General features: G+C 41.1%; 1 long non-coding RNA gene across 1 annotated transcript; it reads left to right on the top strand.

Moving 5' to 3' along the window:
- The first annotated feature begins 1,047 nt into the window (after nucleotides 1-1,047).
- LOC124262788 lies at nucleotides 1,048-18,626 on the top strand. Its single transcript, XR_006894697.1, has 3 exons — nucleotides 1,048-1,057; nucleotides 2,337-2,341; nucleotides 18,319-18,626. It is a non-coding gene; the product is annotated as an uncharacterized LOC124262788 (long non-coding RNA).
- Nucleotides 18,627-20,257: the final 1,631 nt, after the last annotated feature.

The raw sequence follows: 20,257 nt of genomic DNA, 5'->3' as shown, positions 1-20,257 counted from the left end.
GACCATAAAGCATGTAGTGAGATGTTTACTCATTAAATGACAGGTGATCTTACGGATGATCATACAGCATGTAGTGAGATGTTTACTCATTAAATGACAGGTGATCTTACAGATGATCATACAGCATGTAGTGAGATGTTTACTCATTAAATGACAGGTGATCTTACAGATGATCATACAGCATGTAGTGAGATGTTTACTCATTAAATGACAGGTGATCTTACAGATGATCATACAGCATGTAGTGAGATGTTTACTCATTAAATGACAGGTGATCTTACAGATGATCATTGAGCATGTATTCAAGGAAGCGAGAGAATTAGCACTGAAACTTTGTGTAAAGAGTAAAATGATATTGTTATCCATAAAAGTGTCATGTAGGCATGTACCCAGACAGCTGATCATTACAGACAGTTGATCTTATAGTCAGACAGTACCCTTCTTTGTTGATAATGTTATATGAAAAAAAACAAGGCTGCCCATATGGTCTCTTCGGCTGCACAGCTCAGGAGAGATTATTGTGCGGTATCCACGCTGTACAGTATTGCAGCACTGAGGCTGGTAGCCGAAACTAAACAAGCTCAACCTCCCTGCATTAAGTACAAATATAACCCTGATGATCGAAGTGCAGATACAAATTATTTGTCAAAGTCCAAAGAAAAAAAGGTTGGAAATATACCATGTGAAGATTGATTTTAGATATTTGATGCTCTGATTGTTCCTACTGTCTTTTATTGTGCTGAGGTATGGGCCACCTCATATTGTGCAATTATTGAAGTTGTATAGCATAAAATGTGTAAATGGTTTCTAAAAATATACTCTACAAAAAAAGAAACTTGACATGCTGGTTTGGAGTTTACTTCCTGAGTGCATAAAACTGATTCAAACATGACATCAGTGCTCAGTTACAGTAAAATCATCACTTTACAAATTTCCAAAACATGATTATCCAGAAAGTGTTTGGTAAAACCACAGAGGGCTATTGAAGCCACTTGGTGAGAGTAAAATGTCAGTATCTGGTGTGACCACCATGAGCATCGATAACAGCTTGGCAGCAGTGACCCATAGAGGAAAGAAGATGCCGAATGCTGTCTTGGGGAATGTTTTGATACACTTGCTGAAGTGCTGTGTGCAGTTCTTGTAGTGTCTGAGGTAGCGGAGACCGCCTCCGTGGTGTATAAGTAGTGGTTAGAGCGTCCGCCCGGAGAGCGGAAGGTCGCGGGTTCGATCCCCGGCCGCGTCATACCAAAAGACATTAAAATATGGTACTTGTTGGTCCCTGCCTGGCGATCGGCATTAATGGGTACAACAAGGACTGGTCGGCTCGGAGTCAGTATAATGTGTCTGAGTGGGGTATTCATGCTTCACTGCGGCATGGTACCTCAGTGAACTAGCACTATAAAACCAGCTTAAGTCTGGGCTAGTACAAGCAGCCCCACATACACATACACACTCATGCACGTCGTCATATGAGCGAAATATTCTCCAGCGAGACGTTAAACCCAATTTCACCTCACCTCACCTGAGGTAGCGGATTACGCTGGCGCAAGCGTCGATCAAGAGTATCCCATAGATGTTCAATGGGGGACAAATCCGGTGATCGAGAAGGCCAAGATAACAACTGAACATTGTTTTGCTAGAGGAAGACCTGTCAAACATGTGCAACGTGAGGTCGAGCATTCTCATGTTCCAAAGATCACGTTGACGTAGGGAACGACGTGACGTTGAAGTGGTCTTCTGGCAAAAAGTCTGGCTTTCCATAGCCAATTGCGCACTGTCTGGTCGGAGATTCGGAGCAGTCCAGGGATTTGGATTGTTGTGGATGATGTGGCCGTGGTGTTTGAACGAAAATACCTCAACTGGATGTAGCGATCCTGGGCGGCGGTGGTGGTAACTCCAGGTCGACCTGATCTGGGTCTGTCATTAACACACCCAGTAGTTTTGTATTCGGGTCCATAGGTTTGAAATGGTTTGTCTGGACACGCTGAAGTGCCTTGCAACATCATGCTGCGATGTCCGTCCTTGTCAGCGATGGCGTTGTGTCGTTGAGCTTCTCTCAGCCTTTTCATTCTCTTGTCGTCTATGGTGGCTTAAAACAATGCATGTGCAGTACCATTAATTAATCATAGGCTTCAGCTCAGGGTGATACACAATTTCATGATGCTCGTGCATTTCATGTATGTAGGGTGCGCTTTAGCGATTCACTACAGACGTGACTGTTTGTTAAACGTTTCTTTTTTCAAACGTTTTGTCGTCGGCAACCATTCCCCCACATGCTGGGATTCTGCATGGATTGGTTTCTATTTTCCTAAAATTCAAATTTGTCCTATGTCAAGTTTCTGTTTTGAAGAGTTAAAACAACAAACAATGTTCTGGTATTGGTAGAGTGTCGCAGAGCCCCTGTCCAACTTCTGTATACCACCAGGGTTATCAAGTATTGGTGCAGGCTACTGTATTTGGCTGATTACAGACTGCCGCGCCAGTGTTCAAATCACAGGCCATCTCGAATCGTACCACATGGGCTACTCATATTAAAAATATTCTGTTGTGGTTTACACAAAATGTGGGAAATGTTGTTAAATGTAGAAAGCTATCTTGCACTTGTAATAACTTAGCTGATACAAAACGGGGTGTGGTGTTAACAAAGAAGGGTAGTCTTTAATGCTAAGGTACAACTTATTGGGCAGGGCGAACAACTTGCACACAAATTATAGAGTCCGACAGAGGCTACAAGGGGAAAGTGATGCTGACACTTGGCGTTAGATACCTGGATTGACTGGTCAGTTCGCCCCTTCAAGTCCCTGGCTTGCCTTTCTTCTGGTTTGTCCGTGCTCCTCTCGATGTCTGTCGGCCCTGACCTATTTGCTTGTCCAGCCTACTTTTAAAGCAGATGAGCGACTAAAGTACTACCGGAAATAGAAAACAACAACGACTGGTTTTAGGGTGTTACTCTATATCCCTAAAATTTACACAACTGAAAATAGCATATGTCGAAATAACCCACAGCGGGCTAACTGGGTTCAGCGGGATGCGCAAAACGATATCTAGAAAAAGCATGTTTACTCGTAAAATCGGGCAACACTAAGGAAACATACGAATAGCTGCTGAAAATAATAGATAAGACTATAGGTGGCAATTAGGTCGCTCAGCCAGGTATGACGACGGACCGTGGACTCACCTGGCATGAAAAGCATGTGCTGCCGTCAGGCACAAGGGGCCATCTCAAAGATATTTTAGGCCTTTTCATGTGTGTTGAAAATTGATCTTACGTGTCTTTCTTTCATAAAGCTTATGTTGATATATGTAAAAAGGATGATACCCATAGAAAAGCTTAAGAAAAGCCATCGTATTTAATGTCTCAAAGTATATATACGTGGCATGACCACCTAGAGATCGACAGGACTGGATATTATTTGCAAATTGTTATGACATGCCGTTTAGTTCCCCAGTTTAATTCCACAAAGGATTTCTTATCTTAGCTGACTGACTGACTGACTGACTGAGTTTGGTTTTACGCCGCTTTTAGCAATATTCCAGCAACATCACGGCGGGGGACACCAGAAAATGGGCTTCACACATTGTACCCTTTGTGGGGATTCAAACCGGGTCTTCGGCGTGACGAGCCAATTATCTTAGCTGATATCTCTATTCCCCCAGCCCGTCCTCAATCCATGTTGGTTTTGCTTTTGAGACGAACCCTTATACCTGTTTCTTTTTACAGTGATAGTGAGACTCCATGGTAGCTTCATCCTTAATAGTTTCAGTATTTAAGTTATTGTTTTTTACGTCAGCTATCGTTTATGATGAAGCTAAATCTAATTTCAAAATGGGCATTTAAAAAGTGTCATTTGTAATACAATATCAGTGCTCACTTATTTGCACAAAGCCATGGTAGGTTCATCTGTTCCAAATAAGTCACTTTGGACTTTGCTACTTTCTGCACTAATCTCTCCTCCGTAAAGTCTTTTTTTTTTACGTTTCCTATGTCCCTACCACCGGTCTGCAGTTCTCATGCATATAAGCTGCATAGGTCGGTAATTCTCATGCACATATTCTGCCTAGCTGACTATGTTTGACGAGCTTGACGTATGCCCGACAAGTGTGCACAACAATAGTGCTACAGACAGTGTTACAACAGTGCTGCAACTTATCCTAGATATTTCATAGAATAATCCACTAACACTAACACTCTTAAATATACAGAATAGCAGACACTAAAAAGAATTTAAAATTACATCTGTAATAACACATATAAGTATTGTGTCCTGAATTTTGTTCTGAAAGTTTATTAAATGACCATTGAAACTGTCGTGAAAACGGGTGAAAACGAACTGTGAACCCCTCCTTTCTGAAAAAAGCTGAATCCAGCCCTGTGTACTTCATTCTTTTACATTGGAATCACATGTGCTCTGTAGAAATTGAAAGACACTATGATGGAATGACAAAACGGTTTGGTGTCTCACTGTAAACAACTTAAATCAGGCCCAGTAGGGCACAGTCGATCAAAAAGTATGTAGCCTCGCCTAGGAAAAGATACAAATGCAGCTGTTTTTATGTTTTATTTTTCTCTACATGTAATCTGTCAACCTCAAGCAAATTGCTTTTGTTATGTTCCAGTGTCACGATCACCATTTTGTTTGACTTTTAATCGCCCCTCGTGAGGTCATCACACACAATGTTGGTCTTCTGGCGACTTGAGATGTAATGTGAGATGAGAGGCAATAACCAGCTCTCCTTATATACCTCTCACCATCCTCGATAATCTCCAGGGTATACCTTTCGATCACTCTATTGGAGAGTGATCGTAACGTATACCCTGGAGATTATCGAGGATGACCTCTCACAGGCAGATGATTCTGGAATACGGCCCTTATGGTCCTTTCACGGTCATTTTATAATCTGCTGTGAGTCTGAACATGGTGGAGCCTCCAGAATCCCATCTAAATATAGCACCAGACTAAATATGGCACACCACTGCCCATTACGGATTCTTCAGGTAGATTGTATACTAATTGAAACTTTATTCTACCACAACAACAAATGGGGATAAATATACTATTCACACCTTGCTAAGGATCAAATCATTGATTCAACAGAATACTATGATGTGGGGTCAAATTTGGTTTAAATATCTAAGCTTATTGTAAGCATGGTATGTCACTGCATCTTGTGGATCCCAAACCTGCTATTGACAGGTGTTGTGTTCTTGTCAATGACTCGTTCCATGATTTGCAAAATGGTTGATTGGTGCCATGAAAACCATTTTTATGGTTACTCGTGTATCAAGTGCATAAGGTTAGATAATAGTGGCTGTTTGCCTAAAGAGGGATGATTACCATATCATTATTCATATAGTTTTGTATGGATACAGTTTCAAATTATAAATCTTTGTTTAAGTAGAGTTGGGAATTTGTGTGATCCTTAGCAAAGTGTGAGTAGTATAGTATGAGTAATTTGAACTTTAAACTTTAGTAATACTTAGTAACTTCACAAAATGCAATGAAATAATTGACATGTCCTGTTTGTTTCAAATTCTAAATTGAGGAGTGCAGCACCCTCCTACCAAACAGATATCGATGCAGGAATGCTTATTTGATAACTCCAAATGGGCTTGGTGGAAAGGCTTAGCCCTGTTCATTCAGTGAGGATATACAGGTAAAAAATAAAATTAATCAGATCAAAATTATTTGTTTATTAGCTTCTGAAATGGTGCCAAGCGATGCTGTTTTCGATCCCTTTTTATCAGCTAGTTAGCTTTCCTAATCTATGTCCTACTTTCACAATATGGTGTGTGACCTGACGGAGTCCCTAAGCCATCTTCTTGATATTTTCATGTCTTTGTCGGTTTTGCAATAACTATGAGAAGACATTAAAAAAACTATTTATCACCTATACTGTCAATTTCTCTGTCGGACTGATAACCAGACTGATACAACACGGCAAAGTGGCAAAACGACAGCGACATTTGCGTCATGTAATTTGATAAATCATAGATACCAGAGATTTGAATGAATTATTCGTTCATTTCCATGTCTTATGTAAACGAATTACTGTCTATAGCGCGGTGACATCGCAACATATTGCTTTTAAAAATGTGGTGTATTTGACTATGAATTTTAAGTAACAGGGAGGATTTTTCACGAAAATATGTTGCAACCCGTTCTTGTTTTTTACCTAAAGTAAAGCATTTAATGTTGGTTTGTCCCGTGAGGGCCGCCAGTGGTTGTCAGTCGTCTTGTCAGTCGTTGGACAGTATCCAAAGTACGTGAGATGAGTAAGAATAAGCTTGTTTTAGAGATGGCAGCATTATGTCAAGGCGGTATTTGGTGCCAAGTCAAGACATATCAGTTGATTCGGGAAGCAGATATCACCGAACAGCATTGCATCGACCGCTGTCTGTGCCAGGTCTTACTACAGTTCTTACAACATAATCCCTGAACACAGTCAGCAAGATAACACAAAGGACTCCCGAGAAGACTTGCGTTGAATCCCATGTTTTGTGATCAGAAGGATCAAACCTTCTGTACAACATTGCCATGTTGATGGCCATGTTTAACATCCATTATATTGACTTATAAGTGTGACCTTTGGATAGAAAGGGTGTTGATCGATCACTGAACAGTTAGCATTGTCATTCAATTTGGGGGCACACGACCGTGAGTATTCTGGTCATTTCGTGGCAGAACTTGTGATGATGTCAGCTGATATCTCCTGATACCAGTATCTCTGAGGGTCACAATGTAACAATGTTGGTTGTAAAAATTATTTTTGCTCGCAACTTAAACAATTATTAAATGTCTTCGTATATTTCTTCAGTATTAAATGTAAGCAGAGTTTTAACAAATTAATGAACACTCTGTTTTGCTGTTTGTGGTGTCATATTCTAAACATTCATCTAAACATGATGCAGGTGAAGTTGAGAGATACAGCAGATGGACTTTCTGTCTGAATGATTCACATGTAACGCATCAGATATTCATGTGATGAATATGAGGTAGTGACGAATACGTCACGTGTTATTTCTGTGTAGTCCGACCCTTTTTCTTGGTGTTTGTTGTGTAACCCTTTCAGAAAACTAATTAATCTTAACAGGCGGTGGTGCATTATTGATGATGACACAAAGCAGACCACCAGTGTGATCAGTATTGGATGTGCAGCATAGATAACACAACGACTTTAGGCAGCAACTATGCATTCTTTATTACCTTGCCTGGATGGTAGCCTTTGTCACAAGGGAGCTCAGTTTTAGTGCTATTATACTATGAACCCTTTCTTTGATTTCGGTGTGATGATCACTCCATGGAAATCTATCTTCGTGGTGTTACCAGTTACAGTTTCGCTGGTAATGGTCACCTTCGACCGGTTTAAACCGGGAAATTGGCGCTGCATCATACCACGTGGCATTCTGAATATAGCACATGCCACTCATGAAGTCTAGTGTCATGCATACCTTTGAGACTAGACATTTCTTCAGGCACTCCTCCCGCCCCATCACGTCAGCACTGATGTCATAGTAGAGGATGACATGGCGTATGTAGTGAACGAACTTCCTGCAAAACTTCTTACAATCTGAAATCAAAGGAGATCAGCACAATCCGGCAACCAATCAGCTTCCACTAGCGAACAACTTATGTTCAGAAATGTAACTATAGTGCTTCTGATGTCTTGACACTTCCCAGTCTAAACCAGCACGTTATATTCTCAGTTTGAAATTTTAAAGGTAAGAGGTAGAGTTGAGAAAAACACACTCAAAACAGTGAGTGTATACACAATACCTTCCACACGCTACACAGGTTCTACATTCTGTTTTTACATTTGTAAAACTAGTGGCATTATGGAAATACATTGTGATTTTATGGAACTACGCGTTGTCTATCCTTTATGGATAACTCAGTGCATTTCAGTTTGTTTGCTGATGATTGGAGAATGTTGATGATAAGGTTCTCTGCCAATGTCCTGTGCACATGAGGGGTACACGTTAAGTTGAGCTAGTTATATGTAAGGAAACGTACTAACTCCAGTCATCAGCCGGGTTTCTCTTGGGCGGTGTTTTCAATGTAACCGCTAAGTAATATGTATAATCCGAGAAACCAGTAAAAGGCATAACATTCGCAGGAAGTATAGATAGTTCAGTGAAAGTGCTGAATGCACATGCTCCCTGACTGACTTTCAAAGCGAAACCGTTTGCTTGCTTGTCTTGAAGCTAGCTTCTAAACGGTACAGCGGTGTGTAACAATTATATTATTGGCTAATTCGTCGATATGATAGCGACATCCACATATAATACTTTATAATCATCTTGACGACCAGCCGTACGGATTCACCAGGAAGTGTTGCTATTACACTGTTATACTACAAAATAACATTGTTTACAGTACTGACTATGTAACAACACACGTGACCTTGAATTGTGAATACTGAAAGAACCACTACTGTTTGTAATGTGCTTGTCATGATCCGTACAACATCCTGTTTCGGGTAAATTATAATGGCTGCTTCTCTCTGTCCAATTCCACACAAGCACCGCCTGGGATTTTTTTTCCAGAGAATGCATCCTCAGAGATTTTTCATGTTTTGACATGTTCTGGTGCTTATTGTGCAATCAAGCGTGTGAATCTCACCCAACAGTGACCAAACATGGAGCCTCCGCAGTATTTTCGTTTCAGTCTTTGAGGTTGCTAGACATTCACCTTGTGCAGGCTTGTTATGTGCATTAACGAGGTTACGATCTATCAACGTGCTAAGTGTTCTGGATGGATTGAAATCAGCAAAATGACGGGCTTGTTACACACTTTACATACAACTAACTGAAAATCCTTCCTTACATAACGTCACTTCCGGTTCGCTGCAGTGCTCTGGAGACAGAGTTACGTAACCTCTGTGGTTTCATTGGCGGGCGAGAGTGAAGCAGCTGTAGGTTGGCAACTTTTAATCGCTCGGTATTAATTAACCACAAGTTTTTTTAAGAACGAATTTGGTGTTCCGCTTAAGAATAACCACACGTGTTTCATATGTAGTGGTTAAAAGAGTACAAAAAAAGTTATTTGTTCTTTAAGATCCATAACGTTTGTTTCAGTGATCTGCTGACGTTTAATTGTAAATATTTTCTCGTGTGTGACTTTATTTGACATATGATCCAATGATCATATGTCAAAAATATCACTGTCACTATTGAGGAAAGAAAATGTAAGGAGTATTCGGCATGCATGAGAATTTCGCCTCTTCAGAAAAGAGGTTACATCTGATAGAAAGTCGAAATTACAAAATGGACTCTGCTTTTAGAGATTTATTATGACTATTTATAAATGGGGTTTTGTCGTTATTATTTTCATTAAATTCCGGCAGTAGTATTGCACGATTGGCACTCAGTTATTTGGATTTCGTTCAGTTATCATACACTTTGCACATACTGCTGGAATCTTGGTACCAGTACCTGTTAGCCTCATGCACTTGTTGTCGGAGTGGTCTAGACTGTACCCTACGTCACAACGACATCTGTGGCGATAGCAGTGAGAGTGAGGCACCACATAAACTGTTAAGAACATGTAGAAAAGTGACAGAAATGTTTCACGATTACGCCAGCACGATCGCCCCTCAACTTATGCGAGAAGTAACTACTTCATACTAAATTATTTAATGGCTTGGTAAATAGACAAAAAACTAAAACGTTTTCATGAATCCACAGACCTTCAGCCAGACAACATTCAGTATGACTATTTCAGTTTACTATTGTAAAGCAACGCCACGACCCAAGGGCTCCTCCCTGGAACCTACCATTGATGACCCTGCAGTTGTAAGCGTTGTCCATTATGTATCCAGGTTCACAAACACAGACAGCATCGTAGCATATCGTGCCAGCTGTTGCATAGCAGTCCATGCTGTTGTCACACGTGTTGTCCACTCTCACAACTACATAACACACGATATACATGAAGGACTGTTCATCTCACACTGTGCTCCCACACTCGTAATATACCAAACAGGCATTGTGATTAAGTCTTGTAATCGTGTGAGTTTTTATAAAACGAATGCAAGCGTCTCTCATCGTCCACAAAAGAACCTAATACATTACAAGGTAATTGTTAATTCTTACGACGGATAACATACTGCTCTTAGAATACAGATAAAGATCAAATGTGCCTAATGGATCTAAACGTTTCCCCGTAGGTGAGGTGAGGTGAAATTGGGTTTAACGTCGTGCTTGAGAATATTTCACTCATATGACGACGTGCATGCGTGTGTATGTGTATGTGCGGCTGCTTGTACTAGCCCAGACTGAAGCTGATTTTATAGTGCTAGCCCACTGAGATACCATGCCGCAGTGAAGCAGAAATACCCCACTCAGACACATTATACTGACTCCGAGCCGACCAGTCCTTGTTGTACCCATTAATGCCAAGCGCCAGACAGGGACCATCAAGTACCATATTTTACGTGCATGCGTGTGTATGTGTATGTGCGGCTGCTTGTACTAGCCCAGACTGAAGCTGGTTTTATAGTGCTAGCCCACTGAGATACCATGCCGCAGTGAAGCAGAAATACCCCACTCAGACACATTATACTGACTCCGAGCCGACCAGTCCTTGTTGTACCCATTAATGCCGAGCGCCAGACAGGGACCATCAAGTACCATATTTTACGTGCATGCGTGTGTATGTGTATGTGCGGCTGCTTGTACTAGCCCAGACTGAAGCTGGTTTTATAGTGCTAGCCCACTGAGATACCATGCCGCAGTGAAGCAGAAATACCCCACTCAGACACATTATACTGACTCCGAGCCGACCAGTCCTTGTTGTACCCATTAATGCCGAGCGCCAGACAGGGACCAACAAGTACCATATTTTAACGTCTTTTGGTATGACTCGGTCGGGGATCGAACCCGCGACCTTCCGCTCTCCGGGCGGACGCTCTAACCACTACACCACGGAGGCGGTCTCCCCCTAGGTATGAACCTGATGTCACTTTGGTATTGAAAGAGAACACAGTGTGTACTTATTGTACACGCACCATCCTCAATTTACTATATGAGGCTAAATAATGTTCAGATTGAAATAGCTTCATCGATGTAATAACTAGCTTGATAGCTGTAAAGATCTCCACGTATTAAATATGATCGAACTGACATTCGGGAAACGACCTTCAAAGATATTCTGCTCTCTCTTCATAACAGGTGCATTCAGGAAATCCCGCACATAACATCGACGCGAGGGGGTGATTGCTTGAACTGTTGACATGCGAGGCGATGAGGTGATTGCTTGCACTGGGACGAAAACGTAGGGTTTAGTGGAATGACAATGTGACATGCATTCAGCCCACTAGAGGGTATTAATAGAATTAATAGAGAAACAGCAACTGTCAAAAGGAAAGTTTCTAAACTTAACTCTATCATTAAGGACAATGGTAGGTCAACTTCACTAATATTGTGTTACTTTCATGTGTTTAGAATTTGAGCAACTCGAAACTCTTCCTTTTATCTTTTCACTTTCATTCTTCGACATGCACGCAGCAAATACCGTTACCCATACTTGTTAGCCGCTTGCACCTGTTGTCGGAGTGGTCCAGACTGTAGCCCACGTCGCAACGACATCTGCCTCCATAGCAATGAGAGTGAGGCAGCACAGAACACCAGCCGTTCTCCCAGCAGGGCGACCCAATTGTAATAGGCCCTGCAACAAACTTCACCAGGTTACACAAGTTTCGGCAGGTCTTTCGAAAGTTGATTTTTAGACCAAAATTTTAAATATTTTGGTAAATATGTAACAAATCGTCCTCACGTCTATTCATAAAGTCACAGACCTACAGGAAGTATAACCTTCAGCGTTGTTGAAAGTGTACTCAGAGGCAAATACAATACGTCATATCAGCTATTGTAAGGTGGGGCACGGGCGGTCACTGAAGATGTGCAAGGCGAGGCAGGTTGACAGTTGCCCTGAAGATGTGCATGGCGAGGTAGGTTGACAGTTGTCCTGAAGATGTGCATGGCGAGGTAGGTTGACAGTTGCACTGAAGATGTGCATGGCGAGGCAGGTTGACAGTTGCACTGAAGATGTGCATGGCGAGGCAGGTTGACATTTGTCCTGAAGATGTGCATGGCGAGGCAGGTTGACAGTTGTCCTGAAAATGTGCATGGCGAGGTAGGTTGACAGTTGTCCTGAAGATGTGCATGGCGAGGTAGGTTGACAGTTGCACTGAAGATGTGCATTGCGAGGCAGGTTGACAGTTGTCCTGAAGATGTGCATGGCGAGGCAGGTTGACAGTTGCACTGAAGATGTGCATGGCGAGGCAGGTTGACAGTTGTCCTGAAGATGTGCATGGCGAGGTAGGTTGACAGTTGTCCTGAAGATGTGCATGGCGAGGTAGGTTGACAGTTGCACTGAAGATGTGCATGGCGAGGCAGGTTGACAGTTGTCCTGAAGATGTGCATGGCGAGGCAGGTTGACAGAAGATTGCACTGGAAGATGACAGTTGTCATGGCGAGGTAGGTTGACAGTTGCACTGAAGATGTGCAAAGCGAGGCAGGTTGACAGTTGTCCTGAAGATGTGCATGGCGAGGCAGGTTGACAGTTGTCCTGAAGATGTGCATGGCGAGGCAGGTTGACAGTTGTCCTGAAAATGTGCATGGCGAGGTAGGTTGCCAGTTGCACTGAAGATGTGCATGGCGAGGCAGGTTGACAGTTGTCCTGAAGATGTGCATGGCGAGGCAGGTTGACAGTTGCACTGAAGATGTGCATGGCGAGGTAGGTTGACGGATGCACTGAAGATGTGCATGGCGAGGTAGGTTGACAGTTGCACTGAAGATGTGAAAGGCGAGGTAGGTTGACAGTTGCACTGAAGATGTGCATGGCGAGGTAGGTTGACAGTTGCACTGAAGATGTGCATGGCGAGGTAGGTTGACAGTTGCACTGAAGATGTGCATGGCCAGGTAGGTTGACAGTTGCACTGAAGATGTGCATGGCCAGGTAGGTTGACAGTTGCACTGAAGATGTGCATGGTCAGGTAGGTTGACAGTTGCACTGAAGATGTGCATGGCCAGGTAGGTTGACAGTTGTCCTGAAGATGTGCATGGCGAGGCAGGTTGACAGTTGCACTGAAGATGTGCATGGCGAGGTAGGATGACAGTTGCACTGAAGATGTGCATGGCGAGGTAGGTTGACAGTTGCACTGAAGATGTGAAAGGCGAGGTAGGTTGACAGTTGCACTGAAGATGTGCATGGCGAGGTAGGTTGACAGTTGCACTGAAGATGTGCATGGCGAGGTAGGTTGACAGTTGCACTGAAGATGTGCATGGCGAGGTAGGTTGACAGTTGCACTGAAGATGTGCATAGCGAGGTAGGTTGACAGTTGCACTGAAGATGTGCATGGCCAGGTAGGTTGACAGTTGCACCGAAGATGTGAATGGCCAAGTAGGTTGACAGTTGCACTGAAGATGTGCATGGCGAGGTAGGTTGACAGTTGCACTGAAGATGTGCATGGCCAGGTAGGTTGACAGTTGCACTGTAGATGTGAATGGCGAGGTAGGTTGACAGTTGCACTGAAGATGTGCATGGCGAGGCAGGTTGACAGTTGCACTGAAGATGTGCATGGCGAGGCAGGTTCACAGTTGCACTGAAGATGTGCATGGCGAGGCAGGTTGACAGTTGTCCTGAAGATGTGCATGGCGAGGTAGGTTGACAGTTGCACTGAAGATGTGCATGGCGAGGTAGGTTGACAGTTGTCCTGAAGATGTGCATGGCGAGGTAGGTTGACAGTTGCACTGAAGATGTGCATGGCGAGGTAGGTTGACAGTTGCACTGAAGATGTGCATGGCCAGGTAGGTTGACAGTTGCACTGAAGATGTGCATGGCCAGGTAGGTTGACAGTTGCACTGACTGCTGTTGTTTAGAGGTAGGTGGGCATTTATATTGCTGAATCATATTTCTTAAGGGAAAGAAGGTACAAATTCGAATATATTTCGGCCAAACAACATGTTCGTTAACAACAAACTCTAGACGTTTTACACGCACTTCAATAGTTTTCTGCCACTGACAATTCATCCAACAGTCTCTGCTGCCACACACGACACACATATAGAACCGATTTCTGATCCTGAGTTTCAATTACATTTCAACATAGTGAGTTAACTTGTTCAGTTATTTCTCCAAGCCAGTCACCCCCTTACGTAGAAGGTCAATTCCAGATCTGTCAACAAGCTCTCCACAGGTGCGACGAATGCTTGGTGCTCGTTAAGTCTCTGTACATGTCAGTGTCGGCCAAGGAGTTGTTTGAAAAACTGTCTCACAAGAGGCCAGATTTGATATATAAATTAGAAGGATTTGAAGATCGTGTGCAACATGAGAAATTACGTTGAAATTTGCCGCGAATCTATTCTTTGGTAGATTCGATAAATCGTTTCAATACGCCTGTATAACATTCTCTAATGTCTTAGTTTTCCCAAATTGTAGATAACCGCTGTAATGTATACTAGTGTTCTCTGTGTATCAAAACCTTTCTGGCTGAAATGGAATCTTGGTAACAGGACAGTTGGGGTGTTAGGCTTCACTTCATTCACGAACAGGAGTACATCATCATAAACATTCGACATGTTGATATTCACGAACAGGAGTACATCATCATAAACATTCGACATGTTGATATTCACGAACAGGAGTACATCATCATAAACATTCGACATGTTGATATTCACGAACAGGAGTACATCATCATAAACATTCGACATGTTGATATTCACGATAAAACTGTTTCCGCTGACTCGTGGGAGTGGTATTGTGTCGCCCGTAACTCACACAGCTTAATGCAATGTATTAGATTCAGGTTTTGAATGTCATTATTATAGTCTTTTGTGGTGCTGCTGGTGGGTCGACCAATGCTTGACTCGTGTATACTCTCACTTCCATACTGATGTCCCTACACCACAAACACAGGTCAATACATGTAAAATAACAGAAACATAGATTACCAGTTTCAAAACATCCTGACAGAACTTCAGTTATATATATGAGATCACTCGTATGCACCATATAAACTAGGTTTAGATTGCATAGCAACTGTACCCGGGTAAAGAAAATGTTATTCTGTTGTCTGTGCCTCTTTTCAACCCGTATGACAGAGATACAGTGTTGTGGTCCAGAGAGCACTTACCCTGGCAGGTGGCTTGGAATACCGCAGCATGTCTGCCCAGCACGTCTGGCATTCCTCGCTTGCACGTAGTTACCACGTACTTGGTCTTAAATAGCGAACAAAACTGAACACAGAAATCACTACACTGACTAAACGGGCCAAACAATTTAACGCCTTCAGTGTTCTGGTCGATTGTTTAACTAAAACCATTTGTCCAAGTCCACAGTGTGATGATGAGACCAGCAGGCGGAGCCACACATCCGATCATCGTGACTGCACAGATCCAAGTGAGGTGGCACTTACTGGCACATTAACTATTTATCAATATGTTAATTGTATAGAATTTCCTGGAATCATATGCTAACACCGACGAAATCTTTGAGTTCATAAATCGAATTACTGAAACTGGTAAAACCATACCGACAGTATTGGCTTCAGCTTGGCATCATGGTCCTCTCATATATTCTCCTTTTAAACGTCGAGCGGAGCTACCTTCGTGTCTTTGAAACTCGTACCTTTGAAAGTGTTTGAAAACATCATGTTATTTTGTGTTGACGGTATTCCGGAACATACCATGGTACTTCTCAAGCTTGTGTAACTCTTCCTGATTGGTAATGAAGTTTTGACACAGCTTGAAATCAATCATATAAGAAATTCAACATGCAAAGTATATACTTGATTAAAGATGGTCATGACCCTGTTGTTAAGATTAATACATGACGTACAGATTGTATTTTAGTTGACACTTCGACTGGTCACAGTGAGCACCCAAGGATATGATAAAAGCATGAAAATGATTATACGTGAAATGGTAACTAGATTCAGGCGGGTATGTGGATACTCACGACTTTGACCACATTTATATCATTCAATAAATAGTGAATACTTTTTATCAGAATAACTGGTATTCATGTCCATTTCTCGTGTTAGGAAGGCGGATTTTACAACAGCGAAAAGTCAGACTCTTCTGCACCATTGAGCAAGGTGCAGTACCTGGGTGAGATACGGTGTGTCAGAAAGTGAGATGCAAGGTATGTGTCCACATATATTACAAAGACTTACCTCATATCTTCAGAAAGACATGGGTATTTACAATATATATGTAACATTGCAACAGCCTGTACAAAGAGTTATAGCCAATACGTGTGTAGATCTGATTACAGAGCCTCAGATGACGTAGGCAGATTGTCAGTCTATGTTATATTAGACATAAAGTCTGATAGGTTTAGTAGTTGTCACGAGTATAGTTGACTGAGGGCTAAATATCTCAAATTTCAAACAGAGAGCAATGATTATGCTAAAATGTCATACGCATGTGGAAACATGATGTTTGTCAACGGAAATGTCAAGGATGTACCCGTTTCTCTTTCAAGATCGTCATATTTCATTTAAATAATCTTAGGCACGCCCGTTACACAACAAAACATTTTCGTATGAAAGTGGTCGGTATCAGCATCAAGACTATATACTAGTATGTCGATTGATTAAGATATTATAGCATATATAGACACAAGAAAGTTTGCAAATATCGGATATCAAAGATGACAACGTCCACCCTGCAAATGAACAAGTTTGTCATTTGGTAACTGTTTCAATGACAAGGCGATGAAGCGATCACAGTATGATGATTGAATGGGGTGTCAGTGTAACCAGCTCTGTATCGTGTCTCATAGTCAGACACCTAATATGTTGTTAGTGTTGGGTTGGTTAGGGACTCGTGCAAAGTTGTAGCCTGTTTACGTCTTGTATTGGCCAGTATCAGTCTGAGTGTAACAGAATTTAAAGAAAGTCCTTGGGCGTAATTATCTTGTGTTTCATTTCAAAATGACCGTCAGCCTTTGTGAATATCATGACAATGCTAGCATCCCAATGCACCTTTAAGAACAAACTGTACTGAAGCTCAGCTTATTGATGAGTTTGAGTACTTGTACTTGGGGCACAGTATCTGATCTGAGACAAACATGTAGGTCTTTGGATCGATCTCTGACAGGCATGCGGATCTATGGATTCATACACCCCACGCACGCACGCACGTTTCGTGTGTGACCCGTATACATTCCGGGTAAGAATGATAGTCCGCTGACAGCTTCTTCACATAATTCTTCACTTCATAATCTTGAAATACAAAACATTGTGATTCCTACAAACAATAATTTCTAAGAAACACATGAACTGACGAGCAAACAGCGGTACACAGCAAGTTCTAGTTTATTGAGGAGTACATTTTTCAACCATGTCAGTGTAGTAATCATGTGCACTCCGACATATGTGGAAAGGTAATATGTTTCAATTACAAGCATAATTGCATGCAAAAGATATGATACTTAAGGCACAAAATACTTAGAATGATATTTCGACAGAAAATGGAAAGCAAGCATCTGCATTTCTTTAATCCTTTCCAAACATTCTGATCACGCAACGAACTGGTGTATTTTCACCAGCGTGACCAGCGTGTCCCCTTCCACCCCAAAGTGCAGATGCTGTGAAACCATCTATTTCCACAGTTCTTTAGCATTCATATGTAGTAGCACACATGGATGAGTATGTACGTGGCAGTGTCCCGAAACTAATTCTAAATGTTGTTCAAAGGTATTCGCTGGTGTGATTATTTAAAAGTAAACATAGCTGTAAATGACATAGGCATACGTAAAAACCCAAATCCTATAATCCTTGATTTAATCGATTATAACGAAAACATCGTCTCAATTATTTACAAGTTCTAAGTAACTTTGTGTTTCATAAATAGTACATGGTATGTGAAACATGATATGTAACAGTTTCATGAATTATGTTACAATGTGCTTACATTCCTAATTTTTATGCCACCATCGCATCTATCGATCTTGCATTGAGGTATCAGTGACACCATAATATATATGTTTTTGTTTTCAACAACAAAATGAAATTTGAATTCACAGATATCAATCAATTTCATCTAGAATTTTTAAAAACGGTTTATGCATTTGTTTTACTTTTGAATAGGACATTTAAGAACATTAACTTACATACTGTTGCGTTGAGTTCCTGCTTTGGGAGATGGGTCACTTCCGGTTTTCTCTTTCGCAGCTGGCTATCCGTTTCTTTGTTTGAATTCTTAAATAGAAAAATAATATAGGAACGATAATACATTAATATTCAATCTTATGAATGTACGCTGCAACTCTCCCGTTATACATTTCCATTGAAAAGAATACAAACAAGCCAACCTAAACAGTGGGGCATTAGGAAGGGTAGATGCCCATCAGATGCCGTTATTTGAAAATATCCCCGGTAGTTCTTGTCTGATTGTAATAAAATATCTCAGCAGTGTAGGCTTTTCCAGATTTTCAAATGCTTGGATGGTATAGTCACTGGTCCAATTTGAGTTTTTACCTCGATATTTAATCATGTAAAAATAAGATGTCTACTAACTATGCTATGATATCAACAAACACACATTTGATATATTTGAATCCGTAAACTAAACAATCCAACTTTGCCACTGCTAAAAAAATCTGAGATTTTACTTAGGTACATAGGTATATACAGTTTTTAACTAAGTACACAGCAAATGCTTATATATATTTCTTATGCAGCAATGAAGTTCGATCCGTTCGTATCCTCAAAACAGTGTCGGCCCATAAGGTTTTTTTTCAGGCAATCAAACTTGCATGCAATACAGCGATTACTATTCTCTTGCTGTTACCCATGTTTGGTGGTAAACCTACACATGTTATTTGTCATCATTCACTTGGTCATTTAATGAATATATAATAGGTTATATTAGTGGTAACACCAGCGTACACCACTCAGATTACCCGACAAAGGTTCCCATTTAGCATTTCTTGTGTCTGGAGTAAATACTCACCATTATAACTTGAGGTCTGATGTGGCAAATGTATTACATCTTATGTAATATGCGCATGGAAGTGCAGCAAGAGGAATTATCAGCTGAGTTACAAAACAAACATCGATCAAAGATTAACCGATATATATGTGTATATAACGTTTTTCCACTTCACTCATGTACCACCGTTGGTGGAAGTTGAGAAATAAAAACCTTCGAACCTTCGATAACACGCTGATTGATTAATTGTTTTTATCCTGCACAGCGGATTTGTCAAAAGGTAGTGTTTATGTATGTATAGTTACTAATCTATACTGAATACACCCTGTCGTAGAGTACCTCTGTAAAAACAACGTCCTTCCTTCAAAGGATTAACCACCAATACACTGATTGATTGCTCATTATTAGCTGACTAAATTACTTTTTTAAAGGATGGCGGACATCATGCAATTAGCTGCCAAGTGTGCTCTCTTGGGTGACCAATGGGACTATACACCAATGTGAAAAACCTGAAACGATAGATCACTTTTTCGCATATACTCTAATATGCGAAAAAGTGATCTATCAAGTATCAAAGACACATGACATGGAACAGGATTCTTTCTCAGCTGCAGATATCGATGAATGACACCCCATTCCTTTATGTGGATATTGATGGACACATTCCCCGAACAAGGTAATAGCCTGATATTGTTGCTATAACTTTAGTCTCTTTTAATTTTAATATTTGCATTTTGTTTTTATTCATTTTCTATAGCATTCAACAGAATCATTTTTTTTGTCGTTAAGTGTAATGAGACAGACAACATACACTAGGTCCCACTCAGGGCGTGTGTGAAATATGATTCAGGTTGGCAATCTTTAAAATGTCTAGATAGTACAGTCATCTTATAAATTCAGTAAGTATAAGCAGATCGTGTGCATTTAATTAAGTTTCAAAATGCATACAAATATGCATAAACTAATTAGGATTACAAGACAAAATAAGAAGACGTATATTGACTTCGTTATTTCAGTCCTAACATTCTTTACCACTTGCAGATGGTTAAACTTCAAAATGTTTCCATTTGTTATGAAAATAATGACGATGGACATATTATCGAGTAAAAAAGATTTCATCTTTGTTGATCTGTCTATACTAAATCTTATACTATCAATTGCGCATGACGGTAGCCCAGCAGAGGTAACGAACCAGTGATGAATTCTAGGATATCATCCGGGTACTCACGGGAGAAAAACAATAACAAAAGCAACAACCAGTCCTCAGAAATTGCCCTGGATCAGTGCCTCTTTAAGGCCTTCGCTCGTCACGCT

Source organism: Haliotis rubra, unplaced genomic scaffold (genome assembly GCF_003918875.1).
Source record: "Haliotis rubra isolate DU_JTF1 unplaced genomic scaffold, ASM391887v1 Scf855, whole genome shotgun sequence".
Classification (NCBI taxonomy): Eukaryota; Metazoa; Mollusca; class Gastropoda; order Lepetellida; family Haliotidae; genus Haliotis; species Haliotis rubra.
This window is presented reverse-complemented; position numbering and strand designations above follow the sequence as displayed.